Consider the following 21,464-nt stretch of genomic DNA (forward strand, 5'->3'; position numbering starts at 1 on the left):
TTATCTCTGCTTTCTTGGCTTTTAAAGCCAAAAAAGCGGAGATAAACCCCCTTGATAATATGCCCCTCTGTATTCTTCTTCTTGCTCAGAGAAGCCAAGGGCAGTGTCCACTTTGCTGCTGCCTGCCTGCCTGCCTGCCTCCCTCCCTCCATCCATCCTACTGACTTGCTGGGAACCTTCCTCCATTCGTTCCCCAGTGAAATGGATCCACAAACCAATGAAACTCTGCTGCTGGAAAAACAGTCTTTTTCCCACGTGTGTCTCTTTTCAAAGTGCAGCGTCTGGGTGGAGAAGAGAAAAAAAGAGAAAAAAAGTTTTAAAAAACACGAAAATCAAATAAATAAATAACGCACTGCCCGGTGGCCTCAAAGTGGCAAATAAATAAAATAAGGCAAGACACGGTGGCTTTTATTCACACGCAAACACACTAGCGCCACTTTACAGGGTTTGGTAGTGAAGCACAGCTTTGGTTTTCTTGTCTATTTTTCAACAGCATTGTTTTCCCCGGGTGGGGAAGTGCACCATTGCTGGAGGTACTGCAATACAAGGTTGATGCGTGGAGTAGACTGAGGTAATATGAATTTTTATGGTCAATTGTGTCCCCTAACGTAGACCCCAACGGCTCCATGTATGTGCTTCAAGTACATGTATGTTCCCTCCACTTCCAGCTATGAAGACGCAAATACATTTGCGTCCAACGTTAACATGTCCTCTTTCAGATCCACCATGAATGGGTCGAATATTCGGTTCCTAAGTATGCCTTGCCACCGTCTTTACATGGTGCACTTTCACGTTTTCCTGGCTCTGGCGAGTTAGGCCCTGATTTCTGCCATCGAGCTTTTTCTGCCTTCTTCCTCTGGAAGCTGCAGCCTGGACCTGCATCCGTATCCCTGACCTTTGTCTTACTCCCTGCGCGGCTAGCGGTGCCCGGCTCGACCTGCTTGCCTGCCAAAACAGTATTCAGCCTTCAAGTTATCTGCTCCGCTCCTCGAAAATACATTCCTGTCTAGTAGTTTAGGTAAACATCCTTCCCAGCTGCAGAGCAAAGGGCCCGGCCTTTCTGTCTCCATGCAAGTAATTCATAGCTCCCGTTACCATGGTAGGCCCATGGCCCCTTCCTTTACACTTAGACACGTAGTCGCATATGCACGCACTAGCAGTCAGTATAGAATAGCCTCTGCCTGAGAGACCTTTCCTTCTAGATAATACAGTTCCTCAAACACAAGATACCAGATATGATTTGGGATTAGGTTGTTCTGACACGCCAGACTTCTGTCTCCCCGTATAGTGCAAATGTCAAGTCCCCTTCACCCTCCAGTTCCACGTCACTCACACGTCATGCTGTTGCGCGCGCATCTCTGCCATGTACTTCTGCTGACTCTGCAGGATTCTTCTATGGATCCACCCACCTGTGACACTTTCATATGACGTTGTCTAGCACACACCTCCGTGTACGCCCTCATGCACGCCTTCTGTTACGCACATGTGTTCTTATCTCTTTTCTCTCAGCTGTTACGCCTTCTGCATTCATCACCACTATCTGCATTGACTATATATATGATATTCTGTTAATAAAACATTGTACATGTTCATGTCTATCCCTTCCTGAACCCTCGTGGTGATGGAACATGATACCTGGTTCGAACCAATTCCTTTTTGAGGAATAAAACCCTTATAAACTCAGATGCCACGGACTCTGCCTCTCATTTTTGACTGAGTTATTCTTATTGAACTTTACCGCATAGAAATTAAGTATAGGTAATTTAAATTTACCACATAATTGGTGCCCGAACAGGACCCCTCCCCCACCTTACGTGCCGGCGGTGCGTTGCAGGCCTGGTCCCCTGCCACAGCCGTGACGGACAACCACGCGTACCCGCAGGATTTCCTGTATCTCCCTCAGGCCAACGGAGGTGACTGAGGCTGCGATCGACACCCAGACGAGGTGGTGAGGAGTGCGGAGGATCCCGACCAGAGCCCAGCTGAGAGAGCAAGGTCCGAGGTGTTCAGAGGCCCACCAGTTCCGAAGTTCCGAAGTACCTACGTCACGAGTCGAGTCCAGTCCGGTCCAGTCCAGTGTCGAGTTTCCGAGGCCTTCCGTTCCGTGCTTCCCGGTGAGTACCGTTGCTGGGGACGCATCTAGACGGGTGCATTAATTTGTGTCCGGTCAAGACGGGTTTGGGTACACAGATCCGGTCTGCACTGTTTAGCAGTGTATCTGTACTGTTTAGCAGTATATCCAGTATTCCGCTATCAAGTTATTGTTCGTTTCCCGAAATGTTTTAATGTGTTTTTAATGTCGTGGTATGAGTGATTGTTTGATTTTCATTACTGTGTTTATTGTATTAGTGGTGTCCAAATACGAGTAAGTATCAAGTACCAAGTATTACGGCTAAAAATGCCGCTGTTTTCGAAACTGAAACAGATAGGAACTAGAAAAGGGATACTCGAGGAAGCTGTTCCCATACCACCCAGGGACACTCCCGGATATTTTATGTACCACAAACACGGCTTAGATGCTGTATTATATCTCGACTTGTGGGTGGACTACACCAAAGATTTAGCAGAGAATCAGAGATGGCCCGTTACAGGGACATGGGATGCCGAGTGCATCTTGAGAGTAGAAGAAGCATTATGGAAAAAGAAAGCCAGACAGTCACAGAAAGATGCCATTGAATTATGGCGTAAAGAATCGCACAGACGGACAGAGAAAGCACTCAGAAAAGCAGAGAGAAGTAAAGAGGATTCCGAAAAAGCCAAAGAAAAAGAACTACTAGAAGAAGGAGAACGAGTTAGGATAGAACAACACGATAGACGTAGTAATGCTATTATGACAGGATTGTATCCAGTCCTGGCCGAGGGCCTGCCCAAGGCAACCCCGGAAGTACCGAAAGATCAGCCCCCTCCATTGGTTCTGACTAAATTACGTCACAAGACCGCAGCAGAGATTTTCCTTTCTTCTTATTTAGACGATGTAGCACCCGCATACACCAATGTTCCACCTATACCACACACTAATAACCTTCCCCAACGACAGGCCACTCCTCCACCACTTCCTGCACCCCCCATTAACCCTATTAATCCGCTTAATCCTTTCGGGCCTGTCACGACCCTACAGACAGATCATGCTCAAGCCTCCGTCTCAGGAGGTGCAACAGGGGGTTACCATACCCCGCCACCAGTACGCCGATTAACTGTTAGAGAACTAGCGATGGAACGCACCCCGAAACCAGCCACAATGGAAAAACTTAAAGAGCTTCTTACGGGCTGTAGATATGACCCATTTCCAGGCAAAGACGATTGCATGATATTAGCCTCAATACGTATAAGACGTGCTGCAAACTTTTTGGTTTTATTTCCAGGAATGCAAGATTACCTAGACAGGATATATCATTTTGTTCAGACAGGGGAGGGTCAGGAATAAATTCGCGAGGCTATGGCACATCAGAAAGTAGACCTTCAAGGTGTACTATTAAGATTCCTCATAAACTGTTTCATAAGAGAACGAGACCGGCCTGGTGTAAATAAAGAAGAGATGGAGGTACTAACTACGTGGGGTCAGAATATTTCAGAGGGAAAACATAATAGAAAGTCATGTATAGCGGCCATGTACAGGAAAATTCGTAAAGAAATAGTAGTATTTCATGCAAAAGAGAAAGCTGAAAGGGAAGCAGAATCAGACGAATCAGACACGAATAAATCCTCAGGGGAGGAAGAGCCAGAAGATAGAGGAATGATAGCATATGTAGGAAAGGGTAGATCCTTTAATCAACCGATACGCCCAGAAAGCAAGAGACTTTTTCACTCCGCTATGTCAAATCCGAAGACTCCTGAACATCTTTTTCAGGCTACCGATAAAATACTTCAAGAACGAATGGGGTACCATGTACTCGATTCCATGGATGAACAAGAATTAGCCAGGTCAGCAGTACAATGGGCTGACAATTCTGATAAATATAGTGATGACGCATTAGCACAGACCTTTTTGAATCTTTCCCCAGACGAACAGCGACTAGCTAGTATGTATATGATACAACACCTCCTTATATTGTATAAGAGTCAACATTCTGATCCAGGTCCCTTACCTGATGTATTACTAGAGTTACTCATGAATAAATGGAGGGGCCTGGGTACCGATTTAATTAAGGTAATTCTAGAACATCAACACAGATATAGTGCTTTCCTGAATCCACAGTTTGTTTCAGCTCCACCCCCAGAAAGAAAGATGTTTTACATAGACAGACAAAATCCCTTGCGAGAAGTGCATCCAGTCAGGAATGCTGATAATACCTTTAGACGTGTGTTTGTGTACACGCCCATAACTAAAATGGAATTATTGGAAATGAAGAAACTAGTGCCCAGTCACGATAAAGACCCTGCAGGTTTCCACCGTGAAATAAAAGACATGTTACTCATGGGTGATTATACCTATCCCGACATCATGAAAATACTGAAAGTATTATTGCCTGCCGGTATTTACGAGAAACTCAAAGAAAAAGAATGGGAGGTGGGAGAGCAAAAGATTGATTGGGCTGCATTAGAGAACGAAGAAAATACTCGTACCCCAGGCCTAGGGCTTGGGGATAAAACTAAAGCATTACCAGGATTGTAATGTTAGTACAAGTATTGCCACGTTTATTAGCAACGAAAAAGGAGGACTGGGATGCAATCTCAGCCTGCAAACAGAAACCCGATGAAGACACTAGTGATTTTTATTCCCGATTTGAGAAATGTTTTATTATTAATAGTGGCCTGAAAGCAAGTAGCGAGTCATATCCACACCTTTTTGTATCCAAATTGGTCGAGAATTCCCTGCCCCAAGTTAAGAATCGTGTACTGAAAGTCGAGAGCACCTGGCAAGCAAACACACCTTCCCAAATGTTACAAATGTTACAGTACCACCAGAACAGAATTAGAGAAGAACATGATCACGAACAAAGACGTATGAAGGACACGAAAATGAAAATGTTAGTTGCTCAGTCAGTTCCAGCTGACGGTCAGAAAAAGGGCATGACACAGTCCAATAATTCAGAAGCTCCTGTTAAAGGGACATGCAACTATTGTAAACAGCCAGGTCACTATATAAACGATTGTGCAGTTCTGAAACACAATATAGCTACAGGTAAAACTAAAGAAAGACCGCGTCAACCTAGACAGGACCAGGTCCAACAACAAGTACCACAGAATATCCAGCCTATGCAAGCTCCACAACAGACAGTACAGACCGTAGCGGTACCACAGCCACAACCGATTGCCGCAACACAACATGCAACGCAACAGATGTACCAGTATGCCCAAACTGATTATCCCGATTATCAGCGATACACATGAAACAGCCTAGAGAGGGAAGTTGGCTTGCCTCTTATTGAGGTTCCTGTAGATCAAGAGGGTCCTTACGTACATAGCCAAGTGTTAGGAAAAGATAGAAAGTTTTTGATTGATACAGGGGCAAGCAGGACGACAATAAGTCACGACGAGGTTCCAGGGGCACCCCTCTCAGGCTCCCAGAATGTTTCCCTTGGATTTTCAGGCAAACCTATTGTAAATGAAGTATCGAAACCAGTACCTCTTTTAGTTGGTCCATTGTCTCGCACTACAGATTTGTTATTAACGAAATCATGTCCAGAAAACTTGTTAGGTATCAAGACACTGAAAGCTCTAGGAGCTGTGATTTGCTGTTCTCCGGAAGGAGTAAGACTGTTTTTACGTGACTTCAAGGGTCACTATGTGTTGAGAGATATTGATCCCAGATTACAGAATGTTCCTGCACATTTATGGGCACAAGGCCCCACTGATGTAGGTTGTATGCACATTACTCCATACCGTGTCACACTCAAGCCAGGAGTAGTACTACCACGAATCCGACAATACAAGTTACCCCCAGATGCTGTAGTGGCTTTACTGAAAATCATTGACAAGCTCATTACACAAGGAGTGGTTGTAGAAACCGACTCGAATTTATGTAACTCCCCTATCATTCCAATTCTTAAACGTACTGACCCAAATGCACCCCCAGTTTATCGATTAGTGATCGATTTGCGAGAACTGAATAAATGCATTGTACCACAGTATCCCGTGGTCCCAGACATCTCGTCTCTATTGACTGCCATTGATTCCGAAGCAACGTTCTTTACTGTAATTGATCTGAAGAACGCTTTCTTTAGTGTCCCAATCGATCCGGAAAGCCAATATCTCTTCGGATTCTGTTTAAGTGGTCGAAGCTTCAAATTTGCACGCGCACCTCAAGGATTCACAGAAAGCCCTAGCATCTATAGCCAAGCACTGAAAAGACAACTTGACAGTATACACATGCCTGACAACACTGCCCTGCTACAGTATGTCGATGATCTATTGATCACCGCCCGCAGCGAACCTGAATGTGAGCAAGCATCACTGACGGTTTTGCATTTCTTGGCTGACAAGGGGCACAAGGTGTCCCCTTCAAAGCTGCAATTCTGTGTTCAGCAAGTGGTTTACCTTGGGCACTTGCTGTCCAAAGGGGGGAGACAGCTAACACCTGACCGTATCCAGTTAATTGTAAACATGTCACAACCCAAGACACAAAAGGAGGTACGAGCTTTTATAGGCCTCACTTCTTACTGTAGACAATGGATCCCTCAGTATGCATTTCTAGCGAAACCACTCATACAGTTGACAACCCAGGAGGCAGCGACATCGACTGTCCTCCCTTGGACTCAGGAACATACACAAGCTTTTGACGAATTAAAGAAAGCCTTATGTCAAGCACCTGTTTTAGCGACACCATGTTACAGCAAGCCTTTTACACTTTTTGTCACAGAACGAGAAGGTACTGCATTGTCAGTACTCACTCAGGATCAAGCAGGTTCACACAAACCATGTGCCTATTTTTCTAGTACATTGGATCCAGTAGCCCAGGCTCTGCCTGCGTGCTTGAAATCAGTAGCAGCAACAGCTCTAGCAATCAGACAAAGCGATTCCATAGTGTTAGGACATCAATTGACAGTACAAGTTCCACACTCCGTGGAAGTTCTTTTAAACCGAACACAGACTCAACACTTGACTATAGCACGACTGACAGGCTATGAATTGACATTGTTTCAGCCACACATAGAAATCAGACGTTGTAATACATTGAATCCTGCTACACTTCTGCCATTAAGTGAGACAGATCCATTGGCACATGATTGTATTGAAGTCATTACCATCACGACGAAACCCAGACAAGACTTGACAAATACCGCATTACCAGATCCAGACCTGACACTTTATGTGGATGGTTCATGCATGAGAACAAGCACAGGAGAATTAGTGGCCGCCTACGCAGTCACGACAGAAACTGAAGTCATAGAAACGAATTGTATTGACACCCTGTCAGCTCAAGCAGCAGAGCTCATCGATCTGATTCAAGCCTGTATTCGAGCAAAGAACAAGAGAGTTAACATATACACAGATTCACGTTATGCTTTCGGAGTCGTACACGACTTCGGAGTACTCTGGCGAGAGAGAGGTTTTTTGACTTCTCACGGTGCCAAGATCCAGCACGGTCCCCTCATTCAAGCTCTGTTAGACGCAATACATCTGCCTACAGCGATATCCATCATGAAGTGCAAGGCACATACGAAAGTCACAGATACAATTTCCCAGGGTAACGACCTGGCAGACCGAACAGCCAAGCATACAGCTCAGACTCAGACTCACCCAACTGATCTGACAAAGACAATAGTCCCGACACCGACACATTGTATGACAGTTAAGGATCCCGCCCTAGATGTAATTGACATACAGATACATGCTACACCAGACGAAATAAAGAAATGGACTGAACTAGGAGGGATCCAGACAGAACAGGGATGGATGACGAAGGGAAAATCTACATGGTTTCTCCCCGACTCTATGGTTCAAGTTATCATTAACACAGTACACAGTCCTGCACATTTAGGAGAAAAAGCCATGTTAGACAGTATTCAAAACCTCTGGTTCAATAAACATTTACGAGCAGCAGCCAAACAGAAAGTGCGTACTTGCATGATCTGTTGCCAGTTCAACCCAGGTAAAAGCATTCCCGTAGAGCAAGGTGGATTTCATCCTCCTGATCACCCTTTTGAAGTTCTCCAGATGGATTATATCCAGATGGAACGTTGTTGAGGATTCAAATATGTCCTCGTAGTTGTACGTGCACTCTCCCGTTGGACAGAAGCATATCCAGTCCCAGATTACACTGCTCCGACCACTGCCAAGCAGCTGGTTCGTGAATTCTTCCCAAGGTATGGCTTGCCCCGTATCGTATACTCAGATAACGGTCAGCCATTCTCGTCCGAGCTTATGAAGCAGGTATCACTCCTGCTCGGCTATCAATGGAAATTCCACTGTGTCCGACATCCCGAGGCAGCAGGTCTCGTGGAACGTCATAATCAGACTCTGAAAATCCGTCTTGCCAAGATCTGTAGAGAAAAAGGCGTCGACTGGATAGTAGCTTTACCAGTTGCACTCTTTTATATGAGAATGGTCGCACACTCTAGAACAGGGCTATCCCCGTACGAGGTGGTCTTTGGTAGGCCACCGAATATGTGGGGGACGCCTCTACCGAGAAAAATTACAGATGTTGACTGTAACATGCTGACAGATTACCTTGCTTCCTTGATGTCTGCACTACAATCATGTCGTTCACAGGTTGCTGCAGCCTTTCCCGACAACACCGAGGTGAAGCCACATGAGGTTGTTCCGGGGGACCTGGTGTTCGTGAGGAACTTCGACAGGAGAAGTCCGCTGGAGCCCCGTTGGCAGGCGCCGAAGCTCGTGTTATTGACTACAAGGACTGCGATTAAGGTGGAGGGCCGTAAGGGCTGGCTTCACTCGAGTCATGTTAAAAAATGCCATGGACTGCCGCCAGACTTAGATTCCCAGCCCTGCCCTCCTCCAGAGACTGACTCAAAACTCCCCCTGGTAGAGAAAACTTCTTCTCAGGAGTATAAATTAAAGTTGAGGTCTAGCAAGTCAGACAGTTTAATTGTTTAAGTCCTCCCCTAGGTGAATCGGTTAGACAAGTTTCTGACATGTATCCCCTAGACCCCAATAGAGAGAGAGATAGACAGAAACAGCTCAAGAAACGTGAATATTGTAAATCACTTCGTAGTCACTGTATTGTGACATTATTGATTATGTTTTTCTGAGTCTTTTGATTATTGCTGCAAGTATACTGTTGCACATATATTATCCTATTTTCAAGCGTGCACATTCTTCCTTAAATGTCACTGCCGAGCACACTTTCAGTGAACTGCCCCACCATGAGTTATCTTACCGTCTTGCGCTGCGCAACAATACATTCATTAGTATGTTACATCATTCCCATCAGACCAGCAATGCTACTAATTGTTGGATATGTGGCCGACTCCCTCCCTATCAGAAATACAAGGGAGTTCTGCCCCTCTTTCCGTACCCGTTCACACACAATGGTTCCTGTGGTGCATGGTTTAGTTTGATTAATTCTTTAGACTCCAATTCCGTAGTTTACCAGGGCAATTGGGTATGGGGAAATTTGAACACCGTTCTGCATAAAGTATGTTTCCCTGACAAGGAGGGTCTTCCCAAAAGGACAGGGACTGATCTAGAAAACGAAGTATATGGATTAGGTAACTTTACACTTAACCTCATGATTCTGAATGTTGAATCCGAAACCGAACCAGTCTTGCCCGCTATGTCCGTATTACCAGTCAAAGGTGAATTATGTGTCAGAAAGAATGGTTCCGTACACCTGGGTCATAGTAGATGTACTACTGTGATCGAATTCAGTGATAAAGGCAAGTCTACATTTAAAGCTTCCCGTCATTCCTATTTCGTTTGTGGTCATACAGCATATATACGCTTACCTCTAGATTGGGTTGGTACCTATTACATTGCATTCCTTCTGCCACCTGTTTTCCTAGCCCCTCCTGATTATCATAGGGACTCCCATCTAGTACACGTTAGACCCAAGAGAGATCTCCCGATTGTCGACTACACTGAAACGGCATGGGAGCAGTATACAGATTTCAATAAAGGTTTCTTTCCTTACTTAGGTGCTGTCTTTAATAGTAAACTGATACGTAAATTAACTAGAACCCTCGAAGCAGTAGTGAATGAAACTACTTCCGCCCTGGGCAACTTAACGGAGGAGCAGTCTGCTATGCGGATTGTTGTTCTTCAAAATGGTCTCGTCCTTGACGTCATCCTGGCCGATAGGGGCGGAGCCTGTAGAGTCATCGGATCGAGCTGCTGTGTTTTCATTCCAGAAAACGCGCCATCAGTATATAGAGCCATAACCCGTCTTCACAAGATTGCAAGTCAGATACACCAGAATCCAGGCACCTGGACTTGGTCCGGTTGGTTCTGGAGCGTGTTATCAGCCTGGGGATGGAAAGTCCTATCCTTCCTAGGAATAGCCCTTCTCATAGTATTCAGTTGTTGCCTATGTCTGCAATGTGGGCCAGCGATTTGCGGCTTGTGCGCCACGACATGTATTCCTAATTCAAGTCCACGTTCAAAACACCGTAAGAAGAAAGAAGAGCAAATGATGTTACATGAACAGATTGATAGATTAATGAGGATTGATACCTCATGAAGGGTCCGTAGGGGACAAGGAGGGAATGAGGTAATATGAATTTTTATGGTCAATTGTGTCCCCTAACATAGACCCCAACGGCTCCATGTATGTGCTTCAAGTACATGTATGTTCCCTCCACTTCCAGCTATGAAGACGCAAATACATTTGCGTCCAACGTTAACATGTCCTCTTTCAGATCCACCATGAATGGGTCGAATATTCAGTTCCTAAGTATGCCTTGCCACTGTCTTTACATGGTGCACTTTCACGTTTTCCTGGCTCTGGCGAGTTAGGCCCTGATTTCTGCCATCGAGCTTTTTCTGCCTTCTTCCTCTGGAAGCTGCAGCCTGGACCTGCATCCGTATCCCTGACCTTTGTCTTACTCCCTGCGCGTCTAGCGGTGCCCGGCTCGGCCTGATTGCCTGCCAAAACAGTATTCAGCCTTCAAGTTATCTGCTCCGCTCCTCGAAAATACATTCCTGTCTAGTAGTTTAGGTAAACATCCTTCCCAGCTGCAGAGCAAAGGGCCCGGCCTTTCTGTCTCCATGCAAGTAATTCATAGCTCCCGTTACCATGGTAGGCCCATGGCCCCTTCCTTTACACTTAGACACGTAGTCGCATATGCACGCACTAGCAGTCAGTATAGAATAGCCTCTGCCCGAGAGACCTTTCCTTCTAGATAATACAGTTCCTCAAACACAAGATACCAGATATGATTTGGGATTAGGTTGTTCTGACACGCCAGACTTCTGTCTCCCCGTATAGTGCAAATGTCAAGTCCCCTTCACCCTCCAGTTCCACGTCACTCACACGTCATGCTGCTGCGCGCGCATCTCTGCCATGTACTTCTGCTGACTCTGCAGGATTCTTCTATGGATCCACCCACCTGTTACACTTTCATATGACGTTGTCTAGCACACACCTCCGTGTACGCCTTCATGCACGCCTTCTGTTACGCACATGTGTTCTTATCTCTTTTCTCTCAGCTGTTACGCCTTCTGCATTCATCACCACTATCTGCATTGACTATATATATGATATTCTGTTAATAAAACATTGTACATGTTCATGTCTATCCCTTCCTGAACCCTCGTGGTGATGGAACATGATACCTGGTTCGAACCAATTCCTTTTTGAGGAATAAAACCCTTATAAACTCAGATGCCACGGACTCTGCCTCTCATTTTTGACTGAGTTATTCTTATTGAACTTTACCGCATAGAAATTAAGTATAGGTAATTTAAATTTACCACAAGACAGAGCAAGCTCCTATTCCATCTCCCTGTTCCAAAAATCAATTTAATATATGGTCCCAGATAGAGGACGTATCAGATATTAAACTGATAAGAACAGATTTTTTTATATTTTAATTTTTTTCCTACGTGTCAGGGCGTCATTTCCGGTTCAGATACATCAATCGTCACCTTCCACAACACCCTATTTATTCGTAAGTCGTTGGTAACAAACTTGGCAACAAGTGCGCAAGCTATCCAATTGACCTTTTAACTGTGAAGGAAAAAGGTCACGTTAATAAAATACATACAGTAAATTATTAGTACATTTACTCCACCTGTCTTCATCCTTTTTCTCCTCTCTCCGGTCGCCTAACAGGTTCCTGGATTGAAGGAAAAAAAATAAGAAGAAGTAGGTTAGTGGTCCCTCCGGGCCCCCTTGCGTGTACAAGCTGGCCTCCATTGGGATTGCCTTCGTTCCCTGAGTCTTTCTGGGGCCCCCGCCTGAACAGGCCGCCCCTTGGGTACTCAGGTTTTGTCTTTGCTGTCTCCATCTGATCCGTCCAGTGCTGCGTAGTCGCACAGGAGGCTGTGGATCATCTTACGGCATCCCAGGGTTGATGTCTCCTTTTCCCCTACTACCAGGCGGTTTCTGGAGAACAGAAGAACATCTTTGAAGCAGCACAGGAGCCTCCAGCATCCCTGGCGGTCTTCTAGTGCGTGTGTCCCTGGGAACAGTCCATACATCACCGAGGCAGCAGTGATGCAGGTCGTAGGTATCTAGGCCCTAAGCTCTGTGCCTATGGCCTTCAGCAGGTCCTGTGCGTACGTGCACTCCCAGAAGAGGTGGTATGTTGTCTCGTCCGCGGTGTACCCGCTTGGGCAGGACTTGTATCGGTAGAGTCTTCTTGCTTGCATGAAGGCTCTCACAGGGATTCCTCCTTGGATGGCCATCCAGGCGGTGTCCTTGTGCTGGTTTGTCAGGCGTTTGGAAGCGACGTTTTCCCACACGTGGTCTGCTTTGGCTGAAGGGAGAGCGCCAATCGGCTCGCTGATGTCTCTGGCACGTATCTGTCGTTGGACAAGTCGGGGGGTCCATCCGGCGGGGCTACATGCCTTCTAGCCGAACTCCTTTACGAACTTTTCCACTTTTTGTAGTACCATGGGGTCTCCCAGTTGTACGGGACGGTCATCAGCCACTCTGCCCATCCCAGGCGTCTCCACGTTGGCAGCAGGAAGAAGCGTGCCATCAGAAAGCCGGCATGGCTCTCGTCTTCGGCCCTCAGGGTGGTCCTCATGCAGTTGCACACAAAGGTTCCCCTCAGGATGGTGGCGATGTCCGGCACTCCCTTGCCTCCTTTGTCATGGGTTTTGAACATCACCGCCCTCTTCACTCTGTCCATCTTCAAGCTCCAGATGAAGTGGAAGATCATTCTCGTGATGGCCTTGGCCGTACTTGTCTGCACCGGCCATACTTGAGCGACGTACTGGAGCACTGGCAGGGTCTCGTTTCGCAGGACCAAAGACGTCCCTTCGATCGTCAGCTTCCGGAGGCTCCAGAGTCCCAGTGAGATGTTCAGGGTGCTCAGGATGCAACTCGTGACCTCCAGAACCATTCTTATGGGTGGTGATTTCAACTGCATAGTAGAGTTGGATGGACGCAGTGGGCCAGGCTCTGCAGGAATGGATGTGACGTCCAGGCTGTTGGTGGAGATGATAAAGGAGGCGTCCCTCCAGGACGTCATCGGGAGCATAGGGCCGAACGCCAGGAATTACTCCTGGAGCAAGTCGGACGGATCCGTGCGTTCACGGATCGACCTCCTACTCACCTCCCCGACAGTAAAGCCTGGGCGAAGGTCCATGGTCGCCGTCCACTTCTCTGACCACAGAGCAGTCAGTTTTGAGGGGGAACTTACAGGGAAGTTCCCCGCTGGCCCAGGTTCGTGGAAGCTGAACTGCTCTTTGCTGGACAATGAGGAGTTAGTGGCGAACCTCAGAGACGTGTACATAGAGTGGAAGGACATGAAGGGCCTCTTTCAATCCGCCAGCGAGTGGTGGGAATGGGTGAAGGTCAGGTTCCGGAGCTTCTTCCAGGATGCAAGCAGAGCTGCTGCACGGGAAAAGAAGAGGACGTTCAGGGAGCTGCAGAGCAAACTGCAGCAACTGTACGAACCCAAGCTCAGGGGATGGGACGTGGATGAAGACCTGGAAGACACCCGAAAAGGGCTCACGGACCACTTTAGGGAAGAATCCAAGAAAATCATCTTCAGGACCAGAACCGAGAACCTTGAGAAGGGCGAGATAGAAAAAGCTCCCAAAAACTCCTCACCAGGGCAGGATGGTCTCCCATGGGAATTCTAGAAGACCTTTTGGAGGGAAATAGCAATGGACTACATCACCATGATTGAGGAAGGGATCAAAAATAACAGCTTTCTACCCTCTTTCAACCAAGGAGCAGTAACACTAATACACAAAAAAGGTGCGGCAAATGACATTAAAAACTGGAGACCCATCACCCTCTTAAATGTCGACAACAAAATTTTAAGTACATGTATTACCAACAGAATGAAGAAAATCCTAAAGTCTGTCATCCACCCAGACTAAACATGTGCGGTGCCTGGGAGAAAGATCTGGGACAGCCTCATCACCATCAGAGACGCCATATCTAGAGCACTAGAGGAAAAAAAACCCTAGGGGTACTCTCCTTAGACCTACAGAAAGCTTTTGACAGTGTATCGCACGACTACATGTTCCAAGTCTTAAATACAATGGGGTTCCCCCCCTCTTTCTGTAAAATCATCAAAATGTTGTACTTCAATGCAACAAGTAGGATTATTGTGAACAGCAACTTCTCACCAAAAGTAAACATCAAATCAGGAGTCCGCCAAGGCTGCCCTTTGTCACCAGCACTTTTCATCTGCGCCCTGGAACCCCTGCTTTCCACACTAAGAAAAGACAAAGTCATCAAAGGGATCTTCGTCCCTGGAGCCAAGGGAGAGGTAGCAAAATGTGTGGCATACATGGATGATGTCACAGTCCTGTGCCCAGACCCCTCCTCAGCCAAAAGAGTACTGCTTCACTCAAAAATATTCGCACAAGCATCCGGGCTGGCCCTCAACGTAGAAAAAAGTACATGTCTCACCATAGGGAACTGGAATCATCTGGCCAAACTAGACGTCAAAACAACTCAAAGGCCAACCAAAATACTCGGCATCCTCTTTTCAAAGGACACAGAAGGACAAGCGAACTGGCCCCCAATACAAAGCAAAATAAACCAAAAATGTGGGTTGTGGAAGAAGAGATCCCTATCCATGACAGGGAAGGTCATGGTAATCAAAGCAGTAATGCTACCACTAGTACTGTACCTTGCTATGATTTTTCCCCCAGACAAATCTACACTGAGACACTTGCAAAAATGTTTGTTTACCTTCCTATGGAACTCAAAAATGGAAAAAGTTAAAAGAACAATCATGTTTAAACATACACCAAACGGTGGTAAGAATGTGCCCAACATTTACCTATACATTTTCACAACGTACTTCTGCCTATGCCTGAATGCGGTGAAGAAAAAAAAAATTGGGCTGCACACTTCGTCAGGTATGGAGCAGGAAACATCCTGCACAAATACAAACTTTTGCCAAGAGACAACACCGTACCTGTGGCCTTTTTCCAGCACAAACTCTACGCATGTCTACAACCATTTCTGCAGATGCTGAGAACACTTGAAATAGACACTGACCACATGGGAAACAGAACAATCCTAAAGAAAGAACTTGAAAATCTGGAGAAAATGGAAATGGTCAACAACTGATCAGGAAACCTTTCCCAAAAAGTCTGGGAGAAAGTAAACCACCAGGACTTCACCAACACCCAGAAGGACATCTCTTGGCTGGCGGTCAACAATGCCCTTCCAGTAAAAACTTTCCAACACAAAAGAGATCTGGCCAAGAATACGAAATGCCCAAGATCAGACTGCCCAGGAGAAGAAACTGTCATGCATTGTTTGTGGTTGTGTGTATTTGCAAATGCTTTTTGGGAAAAAATGAAGAAACTTATTAAGGGGATCACAAACCTTGACACTGTGACATATGAACAGATTCTTTATGGCCTAGGAACCCCCCTGTCAAATAATAAAGACATAAAACTGTGGAGGATACTATGCGCTGGGAAAGAAAGCCTTTGGATAACAAGGAACCTAGTCATGTTTAAACACAAAGACTTAAATGTTAAAGATGCCATTCATATATGTCTAGATAAACTGATGACTTACTACTACTCAGACATAAAACCTATGGGTAAAGAGAAAGCAGAAAAAGACTGGAAGCAAAAACAATGGGCAGACTGGGTAACTTGAATGTATTAAGGAAACACTTTAGCATAAAAGTGTTCTCCAATTTGAAAAATATCTTGGTGGAAAACCGCTAAGTAAATGCATGCGTGCATTACCTAGACAGGTTAAAATGTCTACCACCCTATGGGATTGGTTAAAATGTAAATTGCACACTCCAAATTTTTAAATAAAGTATATTTTTACAACAAAAAAAAATCTGTTCTTATCAGTTTAATATCTGATACATCCTCTATCTGGGGACCATATATTAAATTGATTTTTAGAACAGGGAGATGGAATAGGAGCTTGCTCTGTCCACTCCACGCCCGGGAAAAACAATGCTGTTGAAAAATAGACTAGAAAACGAAAGTAGCGCTTCACTACCAAACCCTGTAAAGTGGTGCTATTGTGTTTGCGTGTGAATAAAAGCAAACTGGTCACTGTGTCTTGCCTTAATTATGTATGTATTTTACTTAATTGCCACTTTGCGGCCACCCGGCCGTGCGTTATTTATTTCTTTAACTTTTTTTTTTCTTCCATTTTTTCCCTTCTCCATCCGGACGCTGCACTTTGAAAAGAGACAAACGTGGGAAAAAGACTGTTTTTGCAGCAGCAGAGTTTCATTGGTTTTTGGATCCATTTCACTGGGGAACGAATGGAAGAAGGTTCTCAGCAAGTCAGTAGGAGGGAGAGAGGGAGGGAGGGAGGCAGGGAGGCAGGCAGGCAGGCAGGCATGCAGAGAAGTGGGCACTGACCTTGGCTTCTCTGAGCAAGAAGAAAAATACAGAGGTCTTTTCCTTCTATGCCCGCCCCGCCCGTCCCCGAATGGCCACGCCGAATCTATTGGCCTCAGGCTGCAGGGGAGCAGTGTCCCGGGTAAGCGAGGGTGAGGGTCCGGCCACTTCCGGTCAGGGAGCTGTCCAGGGCTTCCTGGCCTGATTCCCAGCATCCCCTGGCTGCCAGGCTTTCCGGCCAGCCGGCCGGAAGCAGTGGGCACGAAGGGGCGGGGCATGCAAATACTAGAAAGAGAACAACGTGGGTATGCAAAGTGACGCCTAATGAGGCGACAGCTGAGGAGGACTCTGGGAGCCGGGGGAAGGCCTGAGGCCGGGGCAAGGCCTGAGGCCGGGGCCTCCTTTCCACCGGCACATGCTGAGCTTCTGCCGGGAGTCAGAAAAAGAGGTGAAAGGGCGGCCAGCGACGGTGCGAGGGAAGACCCCGGTCCTGGTCACCAAGGTAGATTGCTTCGGGAGGCGTTAATTCTGCCACCATTCAATGTACAGATCAAGTCAGAAGTTCGAAAGGGATGCCCCCCTGTCACCAGCACTGTTCATATGCGCCCTAGAACCCCTACTAGCCACCCTTAGGAAGGACAAAATCATCAAGGGGATCTTTGTCCCAGGAGCTAGCGGGGAAGTAGCAAAGTGCATAGCCTATATGGATGATGTGACAGTACTATGCCCAGACCCCGCTTCTGCCAGGAGGGTCCTCCTACACTCCAAACTCTTTGCACAAGCTTCAGGGCTGTCCCTGAACATAGAAAAAAGCATGTGCCTCATCATAGGCAAATGGGACAACATGGCCAAGCTAGATGTAAAGACGACCAGGAAACCAACAAAAATTCTGGGAATCCTTTTCTCAGAAGACACGGAAGGTCAAGCTAATTGGCCGCCAGTACAACAAAAAATTGCACAAAAAGTAAGCTTGTGGAAAACTAGAACACTATCCATGACCGGGAAGGTCATGATCATCAAAGCTGTTATTCTTCCACTGATTTTGTACTCTGCCATGATCTACCCTCCTGACAAATCTACGCTGAGACAACTGCAAAAAAGTATCTTCAACTTCCTCTGGAACTCCAAAATGGAGAAAGTCAAAACGACCATCATGTTCAAACATACACAAAACGGGGGCAAGAATGTCCCGAATTTATACCTGTACCTTTTTACAACGTACTTTTGCCTGTGCCTAAACTCAATAAAACAAAAAAGAAATACCGCCGCCCATTTTATCAGGTATGTGGCAGGAGACATTTTCCACAGATTCCAGCTGATCCCCAGGAACAATTTACTACCTGTTGCCTTTTTTCCTCACAAACTATATGCTGTACTTCTACCATTCCTGCAGATGTTGAAACTGTTGGAAGTAGACCCAGACTGCATGGAAAACAGATCGCTACTGAAAAAGGAAATCGCAGGTCTAGAGAAAATGGAGATGGCAAACAACCTGACAGAAAGCCTCTCCAAAAAAGTATGGGAAAAAACTAACCACCAGGATATTACCAATTCCCAAAAGGACATGTCATGGCTGGCCATTAACAACCCCCTCCCAGTCAAAGCCTTCCAGCACAGAAGAGGACTCCCCAATACAGCCAAATGCCCAAGACAAGACTGCCCTGGAGAAGAAACCATCACCCACTTCCTATGGAACTGTACCTTTGCCAAGACCTTTTGGGGGAAAATGGGCGGAGTCATTGAAGGGGTAACAAGCCAAAAGCATATCACATATGAACTCATGTTGTATGGCCTAGGGTCCTCCTTGTCAAAAAATAAAGACAGGACCCTATGGAGAATCCTATGTGCAGCTAAAGAAAGCCTATGGGCAACACGAAACCTAATGATGTTTAAGCAAAAAAATCTAGACGTAAAAGATGCAATCCATATATGTCTTGATAAACTGATGACTTTCCTTTACTCTGACATTAAACTATTTGGAAAAACTACTGCTGAGGGGAAATGGAAACAGGAGAAATGGGCAGAGTGGGTAAGCTAAAAAATACACTTCAGCATAAAAGTGTACTGATAAGAAATATCTTGATGGAAAACCGGTAGGTTGGTGCCTGCGTGCACCCCCTACTCAGGTTCAAATGTACACCACCCTATGGGATTGGTTAAAATGTATCTCTGAAATTGTTTTATAAATAAAGTATATTTTTACCAAAAAAAAAAAATCTATTCTTATCAGTTTAATATTTGATACGTCCTCTATTAGGGGACCATATATTAAATTGATTTTTGGAACAGGTAGATGGAATAGGAGTTTGCTCCGCCCACTCCACGCATCAACCTTGTATTGCAGTACCTCCAGGAATGGTGCACTTCCCCACCCGGGGAAAACAATGCTGTTGAAAAATAGACGAGAAAACGAAAGTAGCGCTTCACTACCAAACCCTGTAAAGTGGCGCTATTGTGTTTGCGTGTGAATAAAAGCAAACTGGTCACTGTGTCTTGCCTTAATTATGTATGTATTTTACTTAATTGCCACTTTGCGGACACCTGGCCGTGCGTTATTTATTTATTTTTTTAACTTTTTTTTCTCTTCCATTTCTTCTCTTCTCCATCCAGACGCTGCACTTTGAAAAGAGACAAACGTGGGAAAAAGACTGTTTTTGCAGCAGCAGAGTTTCTTTGGTTTTTGGATCCATTTCACTAGGGAACGAATGGAGGAAGGTTCTCAGCAAGTCAGTAGGATGGATGGAAGGAGGGAGGGAGGGAGGAAGGGAGGCATGCAGAGAAGTGGGCACTGCCCTAGGCTTCTCTGAGCAAGAAGAAAAATACCGAGTCCTTTTACTTCTCTGCCCGCCCCGCCCCGCCCCGCCCCGCCCGTCCCCGCACGGCCACGAACGGCCAAGCCTTATCTATAGGCCTCAGGCTGCAGGGGAGCAGTGTCCCGGGCAAGCGAGGGCGAGGGTCCGGCCACTTCCGGTCAGGGAGCTGTCCAGGGCTTCCTGGCCTAATTCCCAGCATCCCCTTGGCTGCCAGGCTTTCCGGCCAGCCTGCCGGAAGCAGTGGGCAGGAAGGGGCGGGGCATGCAAATACTAGAAAGAGGACAACGTGGGTATGCAAAGTGACGCCTAATGAGGCGACAGCCGAGGAGGACTCTGGGAGCCGGGGGAAGGCCTGAGGCCGGGGCCTCCTTTCCACCGGCACATGCTGAGCTCTTGCCGGGAGTCAGAAAAAGAGGCGAAAGGGCGGCCAGCAACGGTGCAAGGGAAGACCCCGGTCCGGGTCACCAAGGTAGATTGCTTCGGGAGGCGTTAATTCTGCCACCATTCAATGTACAGATCAAGTCAGGAGTTCGACAGGGATGTCCCCTGTCACCAGCACTGGTCATATGCGCCCTAGAACCCCTACTAGCCACCCTTAGGAAGGACAAAATCATCAAGGGGATCTTGGTCCCAGGAGCTAGCGGGGAAGTAGCAAAGTGCATAGCCTATATGGATGATGTGACAGTACTATGCCCAGAACCCGCTTCTGCCAGGAGGGTCCTCCTACACTCCAAACTCTTTGCACAAGCTTCAAATGTAAATGTAAATGTACAGGAATTTATATAGCGCAAATCACCGAGCGGTTTCTAAGCGCTTGCTTAGGGAACCCGTACTGGTATTCCCTTGTGAGATAACCCCGGCAGGGTATCCGCAAGGTGAAAGCCAGGCATCCCGCCGCGAGGGGCCGTTGTGGAGATTAAGCAAGCTATTGCCCAGAGTCGCAGAGTGTGAACCCGTGAATTGAGTAGGCACCGGAGCGAGAATTGTCGAGTCCATGGACATTTTTGGACTCAAGACCCCGCCGAGCCGGGAATTGAACCCTGGTCCCGGGCTGACCTCTGCTTCCAGGTCTGCCTCCTCTAACCAGTGAGCCACACTTCTCCACAGGGCTGTCCCTGAACATAGAAAAAAGCACGTGCCTCATCCTAGGCAAATGGGACAACATGGCCAAGCTAGATGTAAAGACGACCAGGAAACCAACAAAAAATCTGGGAATCCTTTTCTCAGAAGACACGGAAGGTCAAGCTAATTGGCCGCCAGTGCAACAAAAAACTTGCACAAAAAGTAAGCTTGTGGAAAACTAGAACACTATCCATGACCGGGAAGGTCATGATCATCAAAGCTGTTATTCTTCCACTGATTTAGTACTCTGCCATGATCTACCCTCCTGACAAATCTACGCTGAGACAACTGCAAAAAAGTATCTTCAACTTCCTCTGGAACTCCAAAATAGAGAAAGTCAAAAGGACCATCATGTTCAAACACACACAAAATGGGGGCAAGAATGTCCCGAATTTATACCTGTACCTTTTTACAACGTACTTTTGCCTGTGCCTGAACGCAATAAAACAAAAAAGAAACACCGCCGCCCATTTTATCAGGTATGGGGCAGGAGACATTTTCCACAGATTCCAGCTGATCCCCAGGAACAATTTACTACCTGTTGCCTTTTTTCCTCACAAACTATATGCTGTACTTCTACCATTCCTGCAGATGTTGAAACTGCTGGAGGTAGACCCAGACTGCATGGAAAACAGACGCGCTACTGAAAAAGGAAATCGCAGGTCTAGAGAA

General features: G+C 46.4%; 3 pseudogenes; 2 read left to right on the forward strand and 1 right to left on the reverse strand.

Annotated features, from left to right (window-relative positions):
- Positions 1 to 11,787: 11,787 nt before the first annotated feature.
- On the reverse strand, positions 11,788 to 11,955 carry LOC147707197 (U2 spliceosomal RNA; annotated as a pseudogene).
- Positions 11,956 to 16,317: 4,362 nt separating this feature from the next.
- Positions 16,318 to 16,462, forward strand: LOC147707198 (U2 spliceosomal RNA; annotated as a pseudogene).
- Positions 16,463 to 19,050: 2,588 nt separating this feature from the next.
- On the forward strand, positions 19,051 to 19,226 carry LOC147707199 (U2 spliceosomal RNA; annotated as a pseudogene).
- The last annotated feature ends 2,238 nt before the right edge of the window (positions 19,227 to 21,464 follow it).

The sequence above is a fragment of the Lissotriton vulgaris genome, chromosome 6 (genome assembly GCF_964263255.1).
Source record: "Lissotriton vulgaris chromosome 6, aLisVul1.2, whole genome shotgun sequence".
Classification (NCBI taxonomy): domain Eukaryota; kingdom Metazoa; phylum Chordata; class Amphibia; order Caudata; family Salamandridae; genus Lissotriton; species Lissotriton vulgaris.